Source organism: Microtus ochrogaster, linkage group LG4 (assembly GCF_000317375.1).
Source record: "Microtus ochrogaster isolate Prairie Vole_2 linkage group LG4, MicOch1.0, whole genome shotgun sequence".
In the NCBI taxonomy this organism is placed as follows: domain Eukaryota; kingdom Metazoa; phylum Chordata; class Mammalia; order Rodentia; family Cricetidae; genus Microtus; species Microtus ochrogaster.
Genome location: NC_022030.1, coordinates 3,100,427 through 3,122,530, shown reverse-complemented (window position 1 = coordinate 3,122,530; position 22,104 = coordinate 3,100,427).

Below are 22,104 nucleotides of genomic sequence, written 5' to 3'. Positions count from 1 at the left end.
AGAAGAAGAAGAAGAAGAAGAAGAAGAAGAAGAAGAAGAAGAAGAAGAAGAAGAAGAAGAAGAAGAAGAAGAAGAAGAAGAAAAGAAAAGTCTTTACTTACCACCAGAGATCCCTCTTAACACTGAAGTGACTTGCCCAGGGAAGTATTTAATATTAAGTGGCACTGAAGGCACTAAGGTACCAGGTTTATTTGTTGTGGCTGTTTTGGGTTTTAACTGTCCTTTCCCCTCTTGCCTATCAGCTGTTCATTCAGTGAGTTCATTCATGACCCCAATGGGGATTTATGGCTAAAACACTGACACATGGGGCTTGAGCCTATTACTTTCTCATGGCTTTAAAGTGAATCATAAACCAAACTGGAAAAGGAGGAAGACTTTCGAAGGCAGGATCAAGCCTCTATAAAACCACAACTGGTTGAAAAGTGAGTTCAGTCAGTAAACCAACTACACTTTTATCACCTTAATATCTGAGGAAATGTATTTTGCTTACTTCTTAGTTATTTAAAACTAATGGCTATTTTGTCAATATTTAATAAAGTGAGAATTTTTAAATAGATGAAGTTGATAGCATTTCTTGAACTATGTATTACACCTAGTTGGCAGCAAGCCTAAATCATATCATTTAACGTACAGACAGTTTTCCTGAAACTCAACCATAGATAGAAGTTTCTGTCCTACCTGGTCCTGCAGCCATTCAGTCTCAAAGAAACACAAAGAGGCTTATATTAATTATAAACTGCTTGGCCTCTTATCTCAAGTTTACTATTAACTATGTTTTACAACTTAAATTAACCCCTAACTATTATCTATGTTTAGCCATGTGGCTTGGAACCTTTTCTCAGTAAGACGTTCTCATCTTTCTTCTTCTACTTGTGGCTGATGACGGCCTTTCCTCTTCCCAGAATTCTCCTAGTTTGGTCACCCCACCTATATTTCCTATCTGGCTACTGGCCATTTTTTTTAATAAAGCTAATGCAAATGACAAATCTTTACAGGGCACAAGAACATTATTCCACAACATTCAACATAGAAGAATATTCTGCATTGGTTATACCATGGTTCATGTGTTTCAAAGTGGGCTGCTCTCTTGAATCTGAAAGAATAGCCCATTCTGAATGGAAAACAAAATTTGTAAACAGTTCATTACATTTTTTAAAAAAACAGTATTCAAAGTTTGAGATTTAGTTCTCTAGCAGTTCTATTTCCACTTGTGAATATCTAGGTTTATTTCTTTTGAAAGGGTCTTTTGCTCAACTGAGAGGTAAACTCCTCTGAGTATCATGAGACACGTTGCTTCTTGAATGCAGTCTTCTATGTAGTACTAAGAAGCAGTGTTTCTCTTATGCTTTACATATAGTAGCAGTGAATTCATTTTTAGTGCTGTTTATTAGAGCTATGCTTGTATTGAGCACAGTACTGTATTAACTGCTTTCTCCTACAGGATATATTGATGCCAAGAATCTGGGCTAATTTAAGACTGGAGAGAGAAGAACATCCAGGGGATCCTCAAACAGTGATCTTTGTTTATAGGAATCCAGAAAAGACTTAAAACAAATATATTAGAATCCCTGAGGTAGCATTTAAGGGAGATGCAAACAAGAACACTCATCTCTTGTTTCTCAAGCATTCCCAGGCCTTCTCTACTGTTTTCATCTTCCTCTTTGAACTTAAATATTAATACTACCATTGCATCTTGTTTACACTTACTGTTTATGGTCATTATTATTCTATAAGTTCATGATATGAACATACTGAAATTCCTAAAAACCACAAACTCCATGTTGGAGAGGTGAGTGGCAACTGGCAAAGAAAAGCATAATAAGGAGAAAATTAGTCAAATGCTGTTGTAATAACTTGGCTTCACTTGGACATTCATTTGTTTTGCAGTTCTTGTCCAGTGTATTATAATATTATTGGAGATGACTTCATAGGTCAAGTGTCACTAAGAAACCTCATATTTTTATTTAGCATGAAGAGATCCAAACTTGCCAGAAAGTCAATATTTATCAGGGTCAACTCCTTTAATATTTTTTTCTCCATAACCTAATCCCCTTTTGGGGGAGTCTAAATGTTGGCTTATGCTGATTCTGTAAGGAACAGAATGTGACTCCAATCTAACCTCTGGTCACTATGAATGAGACTAAGCTGGAAGTGCTTTCCTCGCACTCTTTGTGGCTGAAGACATAAGAACCAGTCTTGGCATTTGGGGGATGTTTCTGTGGTGTTGGGGGCAATATTTTAAGAGTGTTTGGATCACCGATTAAGCATTTGCATTTCTTTGAAGCATGTGTCTTTAAGGCAAAACCATGTGCAAACACCCAAGTTTCATAACAACAAAAATCCAACCATTCCAGGGAGTTTGACATGCAAAGGAAAGGTATACTACTCAGTTTCAAAACCACAGAAAAGCGACTTTGGGTTGAGATGAATCCTTGTAAATCTGAACTCACATCAACCATTGAAGACATTGGAAAATCTGAGCTAGCATGCTTCCCAAATGACCATTATCTGTCCCTTGTCTACTGCATCCTACTCCCAAGGCATTGCTTCTCTGTAGTCATGGAAGTCAAAACACAGGAGAAACCCTGTGTTCACCCAATTCCAGCCTGTATGGAATTCCACCTTGTGATTTCTCATAACCTTTATGATGTACAAATATGTCTTATGAAAGAGAAATTAAGCTTAATGATATTACATAGTATAACTCTTCACCCATCTAATACGAAGTTTTGAACATACATATTTATATGTATACGGTGAATGTATTTGCTTGGATTTTCTGTTCAAATGTTTAGAACCCTCAACTGTATATTGCATTCCATTGTTTTACTATTTCATGGATACACATTACATATCTAAAACTATAACCTGTGTGTAGAGCATAATAATACATACTTTAATATTGAAACCACTGTCACTTGCATCATCTAAAATTCACCTCTTCGCCTTTTTCCTTCTATTTCTGAGACTTGGAAGAGAGCTATGAGCATGTGTGTGGTGTGCTCACTCATGCGCATATGTGGGGGTCTGGCGTTGACATGAATCACTTTCCCATCTTAATTTTTGAGACAAAGTTTCTCACTGAGCTGGTGTTTGCTCTTTCAGGAATATTGCCTGGTCCAGAGATCTGTCATATTCAGCCCCCAGCGCTGAGGTTACAAGTGTGTGGCCAGGCCTAGCTTTTATGTGGGTTCTGGGCATGTGCACTCTGATCCTCAGGCCTGCACTACAAGCACTTTAAGCACTGAGCCATCACTCTGGCCCCGGAAATTATCAAAGAACTTCCTTTTTCAGATCAACTACTAGATCTTCTACCCTAGCTACTCCCCATTTTAGCCCCTCTATGAATAAGTTCATGTTCACGATACTGCCTTTAAAGTGTTCTTAATTTGGGCCTGGAGACAGCTCAGCAGTTAAGAGCATGAGGTGCTCTTACAGAGGACCCAGGTTCTAGTCCCAGTACCTACACTACAGCTCACAGCTGTATGTTTCCAGGGTGTCTGTCACCTTCTTCTGGTGCCCATTGGCACTAAGCATATACATAGTGCACATGCATACACACATGCAGACAAGCATTCATCTCCATAAAACAAAAGCAAATCTTTGAAAACATATATTTTTATATCTAGAAGTAACTTTTTAATTACAAGTAACATTTTTTTGTCTTTGACTCTTCTTTGCAGTAGCATCCTCCTGTTTTATTGATTAAAAAATGATCTCTGGAATCTTACAGAAGATGATTGTTTTAGATTGACTTTTGATGAGAATTGGCTTCTATGCAACCAGATGCCAATCTTCATCTTTGTGCCTTCTGGTTTTCTCCAGTTCTGGGTGAAAAAACCCATCAGTTATTTATGTATAGGAATAGGGGATGAGAGTGAGGAATAATGATAAGAAAATCCTATGTGGGTTTCACCCTTTCCTAAGTTCACTTCTCCCAGCAGACTCTTCATTCATGCCAAACTGCCTGACAGAGGCAGGGGCCTGGCACAGAATTAGGAGAGCAGTAAAAGTAGTGTCAGTGTGACCTCTCGGATGGATTGACTTTGACTCTGCACCACTTCTAGAATTTATATTAAGGAAATGATCAAGGTTATGTATTAGGATTATGTTCAAGAATGTTCACCTTGACCACAACAAAACAAGAATGAGTGTAAAATTGGAATTGCTGTGAACAATAAATAAAACATAAAAATTCAGCTAACCAAAAGTTCTGCAGTCTTTAGAAGTTATGTCTTTTTAAGTTCCTTTAAAGATATATTTATTTTATTTTATATGTATGAGGGCTTTGCCTACACATATGTATATACACTACATGCATGTCTGTTGCCCGTGGAAGCCAGAAAGGAGTATCAGATCTTCTGGAAGTGGAGTTAACAGACAGTCTTAAATTACTATGTTAGCACTGGGGACCAAGATCATGTTCCTAACCACTGAGCCATCTCTCAAGTCCTCAAAGTTATGTCAGAAGGTGGTCTTCATGGATGAGATGCTCACATTATCATACCAGTAGAAAAAAAGAAAATCCCTCATAAGTCAAAAGGTATGAGCCTATTTAGAAAAAGTAAAATAATGGAACTGTATAAGTGTATTTGGCATGTATATGTAATAAAAAAACAACAAAATTTAGTTTTTAATTTAAATTTAATGTAAATGTAACATAGGCAATGCATGCATGAGTTTGGAAGCATCAAAAGAAAATAATTAAGCACTTCCAGATTTATTTATTTATTTATTTATTTATTTATTTTCTGGTTCTTTTGTTTCATTTATATGTGTGCTGTGTTGGGGTGGGACTATGCGCACATGAGCATAGTGACTGGGGAAGGGCAGCAGATCCCTGGGAGCTGGACTTACAGGCGGTTGTGAGGAGCCAAATGCGGGTGATAGAAACTGAATTCTGGCCCTTTACCAGAGGAGCAAGCCATCTCTCTAGCTCTGTTTCCAGACATATTAACTTTTGAGCTGCCTGTTGTTTTATGTATGTATATCTCTATTTCACCGTCTCCTGTGCAAAGGGAGCTGGTATTGTGAATATTGGGCCTTATTGTTCCTTGTGGTTTTTCAATTTCCCAAATATATTGCTTAACAGGTACACTTGTGTTTTTCTTGTTTTGTATCAGGAAATTGACACACATCGCATGATGTATTTTTTTTCAGAACTTCCCACCCTCTGATGTACATACAATTCAAGACTTCATCATTTTTATTGCTATATAACATCCCAGGGTGCAGCTATGCCCTTGCCCTTCTTACTGTATTTTCTGGCCACAGCCATTTCCGTTCAAATGTTTTTGTCATTGCTGGTTTTTTTTTTCATTAGACAGGCAAAGATGTTGCAAAAATTCCCGGACCTGTTTCAAGATCCAGAGAACATGTGAGGTTTCCCTAGATACCAACCTGGAATGATGCGGCAGGAACATGTGACCTGTGCAAGCTGCCTGTCATAGGTGCCACAGCGCTAAGTTGTTCTCCAACCAGCTGTCCTGCCACTAGTTCATATGACTTTCTAAACCTCACATCTTTCTCCACAAGCCATTTTCATAGTTAAGGTTTGCCCATCTAGTGATCATAAAACAATCTGTCAGACCATTAAACTGTATCCCCCTCATTGCTAATGCCTTAAGAATATTCCCTGTATACGGTCCCCCTCTGTTATGTAAAATATATCTATGTATGCATTTTATCACTTTTTCCCCATCAGGTCATTGGTCTTACAGGTCTTGCATTGCTGTCATTTCTGCGTGGTAACTTGGATTTCTAAGCATATGACTTTTTGGTTTCATAGAAGGCTGATAAGTTCTAATTTTTGGCTATTTGCTATTGGTATTTGTTGTGGTGTCTTCTATGGGGCAGTAACTCTTTATTGCAATTAGTAGAAGTTGTCAGATGTGTGTTCTTAGCTTGTACTTTTTGTCTTGTTGAAGACAATTTATCTTAGCCCCAAGATTACAGAGAAACCCCATTTTTCCTAACCTATAATAACCTCCCTTTCCAAACACTGAGGACGGGATGACTGGAGTTTGTGTATGGGAGTCAGGTGAGGTAGAGACCTACTTCCACAGTTTTCAAAAATGAACAACCCCTCTCATGAACATTGTTGGGCTGCATCCCTACTTTTCAATGATTTGTCTTCCACTTGCCAAGCATTTTTTCCTTTTCTCTTGTCAGTATTTTGTTTGTTCATGAGCCAACACTACTGCCATCATCCAGGCTTTGTCCAGTGAGGAAAATTCCTTCACATAATCACCTCATTTCACTGATCTTGGGTCTTTTATTTCCTTCATGTATTTTGGAGTGAGATTCTCAAGCTTCCTGTATCTAGATCCCACTGAATTCAGACTGAACTTTCAGCTAGGCAACTTGAGGATCATGACTTATTTGGGAGGTTTCCCCATCCCCTGAAGGTGTGACTTGGATGAAGTTCCTATTCTGATGTTGTTCATGTTAAATGAAGATGGTGGGATTGGAAGATGACCCTGGAGGAAGCAGGTTGGCACAATCTAATCATAACCATTGTAGCAGCAGGGACTGTGCTCTGATATGGAGACCCAGAGAGAAGGCCAATGATGACTCTATTGACCACAGTGGGCTTTGAAGATGGAAGCAGAAGAAATGACCCGAGAAAGGTGGGCAACCCTTAAAGACAAAGAGGGGAAGTTGTTTTGCTGATCTTCAATCTTAGCCTGGTGAGATAAGTGTCAGACTTCAGAACTCTAGAACTGTATGTGACATAATAATTGTGCTATTAGCTTTATAAAATGCCTGTTTTTGATATAGTCTCACGTCTCCTACACTGGCCTCTCTAACTTGCTTAGAAACTGAGGATATCCTTCATCTTCTGTTCCTTCTGCCCACACCTTCTGAGGGCTGGGATGACAAACATGTGCCTTCATGACTGGTTTATAACATACTAGGGATTAAATACTGGGTCTTCAGTGAGCTAGGCAAGCGCTGTACCAACTGAACTACATTCTTTTTTTTTTAAATTTATTTAGTATGTATACAATCTTCTGTGTGTATGCCTGAAGGCCAGAAGAGGGCGCCAGACCTCTTTACAGATGGTTGTGAGCCACCATGTGGTTGCTGGGAATTGAACTCAGGACCTTTGGAAGAGCAGGCAATGAACTACATTCTTAAATATCTGTAGCACAGACAAAAAGAGCTTTATCTTCTTAACCTGCTGGAAAGAACACTCTCTGTCTCTGGAGTTCTAAAGCTTCAGTGGGTAGGGTTACAGAATGACCGACTTATTGCTATTTTATTGATAAACTTCTGTTACTCATTTATAGTTGTTAAATTATGCATTCTGGAAAGGTTTCATTATCACCTTTTCAAAAATCAGGTCTACTCATGAAACTTTCACGTAGTAATTTCTGTTCTTTGTTAATGGGTAAACCCAAGCCTCTGTTTGCAAACAGATAAAGCAGACACTTCTTTTTTAGATCCCTTAAAAACTGCTTTGTAGGAACTAGAGAGATGGCTCAACAGTTAGGAACACTGACTACTCTTCTGGAGGACTCAAGTTCGAATCCCAGCACCCACATGGAAGCTCACAGTTGTCTGTAACTCCAGTCCCAGGAAATCTGAAGTCTATTCTGCCCCCTGAGAGCACCAGGCACACACATGGTTCATAAGCATAAATGCATGTAGGCAAAACATTTGTACACATAAAGTTTCTTTAATGGGTTTAGAAATTTTAATTTTCCTTTTCAGTTGCATTTCTAATTAAAATGTTACTTCATTTGTATTTAGCCTGTGTGGGCTTATGTGTGCCAGGGACCAAGGGTATGGTGATCAGGGAACAACTTCAGAGGTTAGTTCTTTCCTTTCAGGTTGAGAGTCACAGAGACAGACCTTAGATTGCCAGGCTGGAAAGGGATCATTTTTACCTGCAGAAACATTTTAATGGCCCTTTTTTGCATTTTTGTTGTTGTTTATATAATTAAGATTTTGACTGACTTACTGTCATTTTTATTTAGGTTAATCTTATTATTCACTAAATTATTAATTTTAAAGTTTATAATTTAGTTACTGAAAGTTGTATTTCATTGAAGTCTGCCTGGCATTTATTAAAACATTTTATATATATGTTCAGTATCACATAATTGCTATGTCTATATCCCTTTGAATCTATGACTAACATTTGTTGATTTGATTAACCTACCAAACAGAGTAGGTGTTATTAGTTTGATCTTCAATTGGATTATATGTGACTGATGAAGGATGCCAAAATCCTAAGAGTCTGACTATCCTCCAGGAAGGATTAATACAAATATAAGATATTTTCTTGTTAAGAAGAAATGAGTAGAAACAAATAAATGATACCATGTAGCAACGACAGAGAATATTGCTAAAATATTGTGTTTTGGAGGTACGTTAAATTGTGATCATATGGTATAGGTTACATTGCTTAATATAAAGTGAATTCTATAGAAGGTTTACCAAGTGTTCATGATGTGTTTATGATGCTAGCAGTTCAAATTATTCTCAGTGAAGTTTTAAGATAATCAGTGGAATCTTAGAAAAGGTTAATTATTATAAAAATGGTGGTTAGCCACAATCTCAAAAAATAGGTACAATTGCAAACATATGGATATGGTTTTATGAGATCCAATCACAAAACTCTTTTTTTTAAAAAAAAAAGAAAAAATGGTCATGTATTTAAAATCACAAGTGAGAAGACTTTGACATCTTTTAATTTTTCAGAAAAGGTTTTATTCTTCTTCTTGAATAAGCTTAGACAGAAACTTAGATTTCATAATGGAATAATGCAGACCAAGTATACCTTCAATTCTAAGGAAACAAACATGCAACTCCATGCTGGCCTTAGTTTTCTCTTCAACTTCTTTCAAACAAGGACTCTTGTCACTTAGAAACAGTGGCATCGGCTCCATGCCATTATATGTAAGGCATTTTATTAAACACTTAGGTGCATTCAATGCTTCTTTCAGCTAACTTGCCCGAGAACAATGACATTAACACTCTGATGCCAGCATGGTAGTTTAACTCTGGAAACTCAGCACTTGGGAGGCAGACTCAGATGAGGCCAGTTTGATCCGTGTAGGGATTTCTGCATTAGCTCTGGCTACAAAGGGAACGCCTGTCTCAAATCAAAACAAGCAAACTTGAAAAAGTAAAACAAGAAATGGAAACACGTGTGAGAGGCCCATGATGCATTTCCTTCTACGACAGGAAGTAAGACATTTCTGGTATGCCTGTTTGATATACGAATTTTAACATTTCCTAATATAACAAACTTAAAAAACTGTGTTCATAATTTTAACATTTTCTAATAGAAAAAAAAAAAAAACCTTGGGAAAATTTGTTCAAATTAAGCAAATCCATTTTTTCTTCTACCAAAGAGAAATTATCCAGAGGAAGTAATAGTCATAGGAAGATCATTGGTTTTTAATAGAATTGCTCACTCACCTCTAAGGAAGGGACAGAGTGTTTCCAAATACCTCTAAGTATATCTGTAGTATATTCATTTATATATCCATGTATACTGTTCAAGGAAGCAGTAACCAATGGACTCCACATATTTTGACCCATCTTGGGAACAAAGGCACTGACTATCTCATCCAGCCTCCCTCATTCAGGAATTCTAAATAGAAATAAACAAGTGGGAGATGATGTTTCCCACTAGAACAAAAATCTGGCATGCCTGCTGCCTACTGTCATAAAGGTACTGTCTCCCTCCAGGGGAAGGGACTACAAGGAGGGATATGGTTATTTTTCAGTTTAAAATGTACATTCCCCATATGAAGAGATCTTCTAGAAGACAGACTGCCCTGTCTTTGTCATTTCCTCAAGGTTTGGGGGCAAAGGAAATGCTCAGAAGGAAGTTGGATGTCCTTCGTCCTCACCATGCTATAATAAAGTCATTTATCTTCACGTAGACATTTCATGTCATACTTTACATCAACAAAACTGTAGACTAGACTTTTAGCCTGCATGAGAGCCAGTCTTGGTTGCCGACTTGTCAAACCTGGGAAGAAGGAACTCAACTACCCATCATATTGTTCTGTGGGCATGTTTGTGTGATATTTTCTTGATTGTGCATTGATATAAGAGAGTCCACCCCGTTGTGGGCAGTGATTTCCCTAGGCAGGTGGCCCTGGGTTGAATTTGAGAAAATGGCAAGAATGCCAGAATCAGCTAGAGAATGCCCAACAAGAGACTGCCACAGTTCCTCTCAGGAATGAGGATTTGGAAGGTGAGTAGTGAGAGCTGTGACTAATGCAATCTTCCTGGATGTTGTACGGTTACTCTTCACCCTCTTTCTGTGAGGATGGATGAGTGGCTGTTACCATGACAACAGGGGAACAAGTTTTCAGGCCCTAGCTAAAAAAAAAAAGTTAATCAAAGTCTCCAAAACTGAAATGTAATAATGGCTCCATGATCATTATGGGAGTCTTGCTATTCAACACAGTGTTTGAAGTAAGCCAAGATCATGAGACATACTTTGTTTTGGAATGTGAACTAACACTTGTTCAAATCCTATACAAACTGAGCACAATGTATTGCTTATCCTTGGAGGCCCACTTACTTTTCATAGCCTCCGATTGCCATTTTCTCACTGCCGTAAGTGCAACTGCTGGACTGAGAGACCTTCCTGTCCTCCAAAGAGACCACTGGTCACATGCACCAGATTCCTTATGATGAGGAACCTGTTGGTTGCGAGTGTTGAAGCCAACATCTTATTGAGTACAGTAGTTTCAAAAGACATTACACTTTAGTGAAATTGATTTGAACTGTATTGATAACAGGGAAGGCAATACAAACTGATGGGCTGACCAATTTGGACAAGTTCCAGCAAGCTTCTTGTGGCAGCTGTGTCCGAATGGATTCCCTCACCTCAGTAGTGCCAGGCTGAGAAATGCTAACGGAACCCATGCACTCAAGCTTTGATTTCAGTCCATTGATGACAGAGGCAACCTTGAGCCTATCACCTCTCTAAAAAGGCTAAGACACAAGCTTTGCAAAGGATAGATTTTGAAAGTTAGTTTATTGCCAAGCCTGCTGGCACAGGTCTGTATTCCAAATGCAAGGTAGGGCAGGAGAGAAGTAAGAAGTTGGCAAGTTCAAAGTCGAAGAAGGCAACAGAGACCCGATGACAAGACAAGAAACAAAAAGATAGAAAGAAGGCTGTGGATAATATAGCTCAATGGTAGAGAGTACACTTGATATTGCAGCCAAAGTGCTGAAAAGGAGACTAGAAAGTTAAGAATCTCATCCGTGAAATACTCAAGACACTGTTACCTGACTCCTCTGGGACCCAATGACTAGTAGAATAAGAGGGACCCATGAGCCTCCTAGGCAGAGGTCATTTATTGACCAACACCTTACATCCAAATCGGAAAAGCAGTGTACTCTCTTAAGGCTCCTTTGAGGCAAACCCCTTATTCTCCCTCAAGACTTCAAATTCCTACCCACAAGATTATGAGCCCTAGATTCCCCCATATGGATACTGCAACTTATACTGCTTTCAGTATTTGTGGTTATACAGAAAGCAAGCTGCTGAAAATAACATAAAATTTAGCATGCATAACCATGTATGTGAAGTTACATAAGAGTCTGGCAATGGACTCCCTCCCTCAGCAAAGGACAGGGCACCTGGACGTCTGCAGTGAAAGAAGGTTTACTTTCACTGCAATATAAAGAGCCTCTCATTTAGGTGAGCAGATACTATCTCTGAGTTCTGAAAATTCACAGATTTGCTGATTTATTGTCTGTCGCTTGTCTTGTACTGTTTCTGCAGTGAACCTGTATCCAGTCCAAAGAACTGTTAAAAATTAGAAACGAACAAACGAAAGGAATTTTTTTTAAAAGTACCATCCAGAAAAAAGTACAGAAGATAGCCTACATTTTCCCTGTAATCTAGAAAAGAATTTAAAATCCTCATACTAAAAGGGAAGAAGCAATCCTGCAGGCAAACCCTGGGCTGCCTTTAGAATAAAAATAAAAATGGGAGTTTAGAATAACAAGGAGTGAAAAAAAGATAAATACATGTAGTTGAAAATTATGCATAGAAACTTTTTGGATTATATAATTAAGCAAAATCCAAGCACTGCCTAGCTTTGGTATTTATTGTCATGCCTTCTGAAACATAACATAACCAATGGCATAAGCAATGACAGAAACACTGTTGTAAAAAGCCGCTTTCCCTTCCATTTGTAGGGTGCCAGGAATTGATTCTCTTAGTATCCCTTCCATAGCAGCTCCATCATCACCACACCACATAGGCAGACAGATCTCTCGAAAGGTTTGACTATAACAGGACTTGGGAGGATCTGAGATTGTCAGCTCAGCAATCACTGTCATTGTGCATCTTCCAGACAGTGGAGAATGGGTTTTGGAGCAGCAGATTGAAGTTCATCTTTTCGGGTCCTGTGAAAATATCATTTGCTTTTGTAGGGTGAATCCACTACATGATGAAATGAAAAGCCCTCACATCTCTGAACTGGAGTTATTTTCTATCGGTATTCTACTCATATCAATATAAATTTTATATTAATAAGCATTAATATAAAAACATACTCAGTTTATGTAACTCTAAAAATAGTAGGTATATCTTTCTTATTTTTTTTTTTCTTTCTTGTGTTCTATTTTTAAGTAGCAGCTTTAAAACCTGTTTCTCATCCTTGGGGTAGTTGCTAATGGCAACAGAAGGAATGCACTGGGGTGTCATAATAATCCCCCATTAAATCTCTTGTGTTTAAATTTTAATGCTATAATTCAAGAGCTGACAAAAGCCCATTGAGTGTGGCTATGGGGGAGGAAAATAGGCTGCCCATTTTCTCAGGAGCGATGCTATAGCAACACGAAATGAATTTAGGGTCAAGCAACAAGCAGTCTCGGAGCTTTGTTTGCATTTCCTGGCTAAAAGTAGAATTTAACATTATAAATTTTCTGCAAATACACAGCTCTTTTGAGAATCAGGAAGATAGCACACCTTGTGCCACTGTGCTTTAGAACAAAAACAGAGAACTGGAAGAAAGACACAATGCTGAGTAAACTAGGAAATGATTTTCTGAGTACCCACATAAGAAACATCGACAGTTTCCCATCCCTTCCTTGACACCCAACACTTCTTGCCTGGGCAAATGGTGCTTTAGAACATGGAGAAGTATGACGATCTGCAAGATGCCTTTCTGAAAAGAGACAAAGGAGGACTGATGGGCAGTCCCCAAGTGTGACGTCCTTATAGTCATGCAAGACATGGCAGAGTAGAGTGGTGTTGATTTTGTCTAGCTCTTTAGAATGACACTTTTGTTTCTATGGAAGGATTCTTTTTCTACCAGAATATACACCTGAATCACAATTGCCTATTGTGTGCCAGAAAGAAAAGAGGAAAGAAAAAGAAAACTCTATTCCAAGAAGTTGTACTGCCAACTTTTCTCTTTCCAGGCATCTGTGTTTTCACTTTGGGTTTTGGTGACAAACATTTTCATATTGAATCAGTGCTCAATAATATAAAATAGTATGTTGCATGGTTAGCCAATAAAATGTTCTAGTTAAAGACCATATTTATATGGTATACAAAATACTAATATACTAAATGTCTCAAGAGCAAGTCACAGATGTAAACATCTGTAAACAATGCAGCTCAGCAGCTGTCAGAGCTACTCCTTTCGGCCTCCTCTTTTTGGTCCTCACTGATTCACTTCTTCAATTAAAACTCCCCACCTTTGATCGCCTGATGAAGGTTAATATATTAAAAGGCGATGAAAGGAGACAGAGACAGAGACTCACATTGGAGCACCGGACAGAAATCTCAAGGTCCAAATCAGGAGCAGAAGGAGGGGGAGCACGAGCAAGGAACTCAGGACGGCGAGGGGTGCACCCACACACTGAGACAATGGGGATGTTCTACTGGAACTCACCAAGGCCAGCTGGCCTGGGTCTGAAAAAGCCTGGGATAAAACTGGACTCTCTGAACATAGCGGACAATGAGGACTACTGAGAACTCAAGAACAATGGCAATGGGTTTTGATCCTACTGCACATACTGGCTTTGTGGGAGCCTAGGCAGTTTGGATGCTCAACTTGCTAGACCTGGATGGAGGTGGGGGTTCCTTGGACTTCCCACAGGACAGGGAACCATGATTGCTTTTCGGCTGGGGGGAGGGGACTTAATTGGGGGAGGGGAAGGGAAATGGGAGGCGGTGGCGGGGAAGAGACAGAAATCTTTAATAAATAAATAAATTAAAAAATAAATAAAAATTTAAAAAAATAATAAAAAAACTCCCCACCTTCCCAGTTGTCTCAGCTCTTGTACCACCCACTCCCACAATTCATCCTGAACACAATAGCAACCGTAGCCATCTTCCAAAAGCATATAATATTTTCTCTCTTCAAAAATCTATAATGTCTAAAGAACCAAATTCATATTTCTACAAATTCGCTTTGATATTCCTCAGAATCCACAATGTGTAACTTCTCATTTTACTATATTCTGATCCCTTCCTCAGACTTCATCTAGTCAATAGGCACTGACTAAAATTTTTCATTATTCTTTTCAGTGTACTTTAAATAGTACTCTTTCCATGGAAGTCTTTCACATTACTTCTTCCAGAAAATATTTCATTTTTATTGTTATTGTATGCATTTATTTATTAATTAATTCAGTTAATTAGTTCTGTGTAAGTTTGTCATCAAAATTGCAAATGAGATCAAAGCAACATACACATGTAGAAAAATACCATAAGGAAACCCACTCATTTATAAATCAATATTACTAATAAGAACAGAAAATTAAAATCCTATTATAGAACATCATGTAAAATAGCAAATGAGATAACATTTGTGTGTAATTGAGGTGTTAAAAAATAAGATGGTGAGGGGAGAAAAAATATTTGAAGAAATATAACTGGAGCATTGCAGAGTTTTATCTACACATTATTAAAAGACTCAAACCAAACAAAAGGAAGGGGCAGGGTTCATTACAGTAAGCTTCTGAAAACTAAAGTTAAATAGAAAGCAAGTGAAATAAAAGAAAGAAAGTTATATTAATTATTACCAGCAATGAAAAGGAAGGTAGACCTCTTAACAGAAATATTGAAAATGAGAAAGTAGTGGAACAACATCTTTAAACCATTGAAAGAAAAATAATTGGTCACTGTCAAAAAGTATTAATGATCATATATGTACTACAAGAAGAACTATAGTTTTTCCCTGCTGGGGAAAATGATACCTGATGGAAATCTAGTTGTGCAATAAAGAATGAGGGCTGGCCAAAGAGCTTAGCTGGTAAAAGAGCAATCTGTGAAAACCTGATGGTGTGTTTGATCTCCAGACCCCAGAGTGTAAATAGACAAGCAGTTCTCAAAAGTTGTCCTCTGATTTCTACACCCCTGCCATAGAAAGTGTGCCCCCCACACACACCATACCACACCATGCCACATCTCTCTCTCTCACACACACACACACCACACATACAAGACACACACACACATACAAGACACACACACCACACCACACATACGACATCTCTCTCACACACACATAATCTCCATATATACAATAAAAATAATTAATAAATAGTAAAGAAGAAATATTAAACACTGTAAAAAAATTTTAGTGAAAATAAATTTAAAAATTATATTAAAAGGATAAACTTTAATTTGATAAAATGAACTAAGTTTACAAAATGAAAGAAGAAATTGAGGTATTATCAATTTAAGAAAATTATCATTAAAAGCCTTCTCCAAAGGAAATTTCTGGGACCAATATTTTACTAGTAGATTATAATATGTACTAAATAAGAATTTATTCCCATATTCTTGTTTTGGTTGTGATTTATCATTTTTCCACCAGAATTTCCATTTAAGGGTATTAAGTTTATTGTTTAGTGGAAAAGGTTTTATCTTAGGTATGGCCAATAATTTCTTTTTATTTTTATTCTATTTTTTACTGTTTTATTGAGCTATACATTTTTCACCACTCCCTTCCTTCCCTTCACTCTCTCCAATGACCCCCATGCTCCCAATTTACTCGGGAGATCTTTGTAAATCAATATATGTCTTAGTGTCCTCTTTGGTGTCTAGTTTCTCTGGGGTTGTGGCCTGTAGCCTGGTTTTTCTTTGTTTTATGTTTAAAAGTCACTTATGAACAAATACATGTTATATTTGTCTTTCTGGGTCTGTGTTGCCTCACTCAATAGAGCTTTTTCTAGATCCTTCCATTTGCCTGCAAATTTCAAGATGTCATTATATTTTACCACTATGTAGTGCTCCATTGTGTAAATGTATCACACTTTCTTTATCCATTCTTTAGTTGAGGGACAATAGTGTCAATGAGGGTATGTAACTATTGTAAAGGTTCTCCATTTGTGGTTCAGTTAGCACTTGACATTGGCCATAAACTTCAACCACTTTCATCCACGACATAAGCTGATATAAAAAAAAAGAGAAATGAAAGAACATAAAATCCATACTCTAATAGCTGAAATAACTCAAAGCTGTAGTCTTCCTAAATATGGCTGACATCCACACTGGCATGCACAAAGCCAACGTGCCTGAAAGGAAGAGAAAGTAAAGAAGCCATGATGTGTTTGAGCCAACTTAAATCAGAACTAATTTATGTAAACATTCTTTGAATCAAGTATGTGGTGGATTAATTCCTTTTATCCATTTTTTTATCATCAGGTACTTCATAAAGATAAAAGAAGAAACAAGAAATGACAGTCTTGCTTGTTTTCCTCCCTATTTCTAACAGTTGCTGCTCTGGTTTAATCACAGGACCCTTGAGACAGAATGGAGAATAAAAAGATCGATGTATCCATGAACAATTATCTGAAAGACAAGATACAGCTAGCACTTGGGATGACTCACCTGGTGGGATGACATCACTACTACCCGAATCCCAGGACCTCAACACCTTCTCTCTCAGACTGTTGTTACTGTTTATTAATTTATCATCAAAGTTGGGCAAGGAAGTACCAAGAGCTATCTAAATGTAAATGTGTTGTTCTCTCTCCCTGATATGCGAATAGCTATTCTTCTGGGAATCAGAGCAATTGCTTCTATTAATATGGTGTCCCCTCATTGTCCACTGAGTCTTTTGATGATTGGATGCTGAAGTCCACAGACAGAAATCACAGCTTCTATTTCCCTGAGGGATAGCTTTCATTTCTAGAAGCACACAGACATTAGAACTGATGTAGGAAGTCCTTCTGTACATGTGTTGCTTCTATTGGTTAATGAATAAAGCTGTTTTCAACCAGTGGCTTCACAAGTAAAGCCAGGTGAAAATCCAAACAGAGGTGTAGAGAGAGAGTAGGCAGAGTCAAGGAGAAGACAAGTAACCACCGCAGGAGACAGATGCCTCTGCTGGAGCCTGCCAAAAATTTGTTAGTAGGCTAAAACCTTGGGGTAATGCAATTATTAATTGACATGGATTAGTTTAAAATATAAGAGCTAGCTAGAAATATACTTAAGCTATTAGCCAAGCAGTGTTTTAAATAATATTGTTTCTGTGTGATTATTTCGGGTCTAGGAAGCCAGGAATGATCGAGCAGCCTCTGCCTACACAGAACTTCATAAAAATAAATAAATTAAAAACCCCTTACGAATCATCTACCAACTCCTGGTCACTGGTATACTTTACTAATTAGCATCATGTGTTTTGATTGATAGGCACAGCCAAAACTATGGCCATTGATTTGAGTATATATAGTGTTATGAAAGATTATTTCACCTACTATTTATGTTTCTGTTGTAAAATATCCCCTTTCAAGCTCACATTTGTGTCTCCTTGGTTCCCAGCCAATGGCAATGCTGTGCAAGGCTGTGAAACTTTTAAGGGGTGGAGTCTAGCTGGCATTATAGAGTTGGAGCAGTGTGGCCATTCCAATTCCAACCTAAATTCTTACTTTTTGATGCACTGACATGTTCTCACCACCATGGACAAGTCCCCAGATGCCTTGATACCTTGCCTTCCCTACCATCAAACTGAGCCAAAACAAGTCTTTCCTGAAGTTGTTTCTTGTCAGGTATTTAGAGACAGCAATGAGGAAAGGAAAGCAGCTAGAAGCATTCTTAATCTTGTGTTTCCCCTGTGCCTACATTAGCTGTTCTATTGCTCTTTAGTGTTGACCATTTGAGGATGGTGTGGGATGTTACAGGACCAGTAGCCTACTATTGCACTGTTTCTATAAAGTGAGTCTTCTATACACCAAAAGAATTAATCAACAGAATGGAGGTAACCTATATTGTGAAATAAAATGTTGTGACTTTTATAACTAATAAAGAGTTAATTTTCAAAGTACTCAGCAATGCAATCAGTAACAAGAAAAATAATACAATAATATGATTTTTTTTAGTAAAGGCCTAGAATGAACATTTTTGAAAAGATATGTACAAATAGCCAACATGTGGTTGAAAAACTGTATATACATAATCACTAATAATTATGGAATTGCAACTGGAAACCATAATGATATATCAGTTAATACCTGTTATAACAGACATTATCCCAAAGTCAAGGGACAAGTGTTGACAAGGTTTTGGAGAATAAGGAACCCTTGGGAATTGTTTGTGGAAATGAAAATTAGTGTGGACTTGTAGAAAACAGTGAAGATATACCTCATATCTTAGACTTTTAAAATAGTGAGATATTGATGTTTGCGGCCGGATACTTAGTAAGAAAGTCTGACTTCGGTATTGGAAGATGCTTAGCAACAACCCTGGCCTCTAGCCACTAGATGTCAGTAGCATCCTCCTATGGTCTGGGAAATAGTCTAGGGTTCTGTGGTCCCTGATTAAGAACCTTGGCCTTATTCTAATGCAATGCTATGGGTTCTATGGTGGTGGCACGAACTCTTTTTAATCCCATGGATGATAGTACAGTCTGAGTTTCTTAGGCCAGGAAAAGTAAATCCATGTCTTGAATATTTGCCAATTCAAATTTAACTCAAATTCAGTCACTGTCCCTTGAACGGCAGATGGAGACCAACATGTTCCCAGTTTGCTACCAGGTGGCTGGTTGGTGTCTTGAAGGAATAACACTGTATTTGGAGCTCAGCGTCAGTGTCTGTTGCTGTCCTGGATGTGTGACAGTAATAGAAATTATACCAGCCTAGGTAAATGGAAGCTTGTGTGGTTGGGTCCCTGCAAAACCTCCATCCCCCACACATGGCCACTCTGTTCATGTGCCCATTCAAACATTGGAGTCTCTGATGTCAGAGGATGACTGACACTGACTGCTTGACTTGTCTACTCTAAATGACTTCTTGTTTAGTGACTGTCCGGGGTTGATGCTCTCCTTTGGACATTAACATGAAACACAAACAAGTTCATACGTTATTCCAGCTCCCATTTTCTTCATCCACATCTCATGATCTCAGAATTTCTGGCCCCTAATCTTTCCCTCTATCTCTTACCTAGCTATTTGTCACTTCATGGATTTGAATATATTATAACCTTGGATCATTCTTTTTCTAAAAAAGAGCAGGGGAGAGAGAAACAAGTTGTGTTGTCCAAAGAGAGATTCCCTCATAGAGGTCACCATAGAGAGAGCTCATAGTTGAATCCTGTCCACTTTCAGCTTGTACTACATACTGAAGGGAAAGCTTGCAATTCATGCTTTGTTCTTTTTCCTCTTCATGCAACAGATACAGGGGTAGTTATATAGCCTTGCACAAATGTTGAAGAGATACTGCTTAGTAAGTCACGGTGGGTGACATAACAGTCTGGGCAACCAGGGTGTGTTGTTTACTTGAGCCCTGGTAAGGCTTTTGCTCAGTCCTGAGCATACATGCAACTTGAATCTAAATACTTGGATTCAAATTTATATATACATACATACATACATATATATATGTATATATATATCAGCTCTTCACTCTTATTTTTATTATTTCTAAAATGAGAATTGAATAAAGTCTCTTCTATTTCTACAACATAATTTTATATTTTGAGCAATGCTAGAAGTCATTGACTGCTGCTGTATCCTTGCTTTACAAATCAATAGATTCATCCAATAGCCTTTGTTGTAATGAGGCTGCTTGTTGGTTCCTGGCTGCTCAGCCCCGAAATAATAAAACAGAAACTGTATTAATTAAATCACTGCTTGGCCAATTACTTAAGTGTATTGCTAGCTAGCTCTTATATCTATAATTAACCCATCTCCATTAATCTGTGTATCGCCTGAAGCTGTGGCTTACCGGGTAAAGTTCCAGCATCTGTGTCCAGCAGGGCTACATGGTTTCTCTTCAACTCTGCCTTCTTTCTCCCAGCATTCAGTTTAGTTTTCCCCACCTACCTCAATTCTTCCCCGTGCAGGCCCAAGACAGTTTCTTTATTAACCAATGGTATTCACAGCATACAGAGGGAAATACCATATTAAGCCTTATGTGTGTATGCTCAAGAGACCTTTTATTACTATCGTGAACCAATGAGTCATCATTACACCAGAGTTTTCAAAGCCATATAAACCCTTCTGTACACACAATAGCAACATTTTGAGGTGTGCTGTGTTCAGATTATTGTATCAACTAGTATTATAATGCATAAACCAAATGTATAGCTGTTGTATGTAGACTATAGGACATGGGATTTCCACTAGAGTATCCTGCTAGTGAATCACCTGAGCTTTCTAGCCAAACTGACAAAGAGAAACTCAAGCACGTCAATACCACTTCCATGGGCCACACTTGGAAACCTTAGGGCCTGGTGTTATCTGGTGTGGTTAAGTCTACAAGAAAAGAGAATCATGAATGGTTTTTCCTTAAGGAAGATTCTAGAGCCAATTTTTCTGTCTTTGACATCTGACTAACTAAGAAATTGAAGAACTATATCAAGATATATTTACCCATGCTATGAAGGCAACTTAAGGTATTTAAAATCTTTGAACAGGAGGTGCTATATTTACCTCCATAGTTGTCCTCATGGCTATGGATCTAAAAACATGATTATTTGCAAGATTACTGAAAAATATTTCAACAAGGTAAATTTTTCACAAAACATTTTCCTTCCTTCAGTTTCCAGTGTTCTTAAGGTTAGTGTTATTAATCTGCCATATTGCCTTTCAATTTTCAGTAGAAAAGTACGAAAGTAAATGTTTGTCGAAGCTTCACTCTCGTATAATGGAGAGGTGTGTGTAATAAACAAAAAAGACAAACTCTCCTCATATCAAAACACAGAATTCCATGCTGAAAACTGTTTTCTGTCTGTCATCTAATTCACCTCATGGTCCATAAAACATTGATAACTGTTGCATTTCATGATATAAAGCTGGAACAGGGATACAGTACATGACACTATACATAACACCCTGTCAAATGGAAAGGTTGTGACTCTCCATTGGGTTCATTTACTTGAACATGAATTGGTTCTAAAATGACTTAAGGCATCCATAAACCCCCTCATTATTTCTAGGCTGCTTGCAGTTTACAGTTTACTGACTGAGCCATCCTCTCAGACCAAGAGGGTTTATATTTTTAGGTTTAGTATCAAATTTCCTTCTAAGCAATATTTTCTTAATATGACTCAACCACATAAGAAGTTTCCAACTGAACATGCATTAAATACCATAGTACTACAACTAAGCAATTATTACCTTTTTAAAAGACAAGATTTCATTATAATAGAATCTACACTAGCTTTAAAAGTTCTGTGTATGTAGCCCAGCATAGACTAAGATTCACAGTCATCCTTCCTGGGCCTCTCAAGTCCTACAATTACAGGCCCAAGTTACCACACCTGCTTTAAACTAGTAGGTTTTTATAGGTTCACTGCAATTTCATATATTGGTAATCACGTAATATATAAATATAGTTTACTTTTCCTTATGATATGTATGACTTTTATTTCCATTTCTTCCTGTATTGCACTAGCAAGGACTTTCAGCATGATTTCATTAAAACTTGTAAGAGCTCACGTACCCGACACATGTCTGATGTGAGTGGAAAAAATTCCATCATCTGGTACTAAGTACAATGTCAGCTGTGATGTTGTTTAAGTTAAAGAAGCACCCTTCCAGGCCCAGATTTTAGTGAGATTTGATTTTCAATGGATGTTGGTGTTTGACATCTGCCATGTCTGCATCAAGTAGTAATCATGTTCTTTTCCAGGCTGTTCATATGGCAGATTTTCCTGAC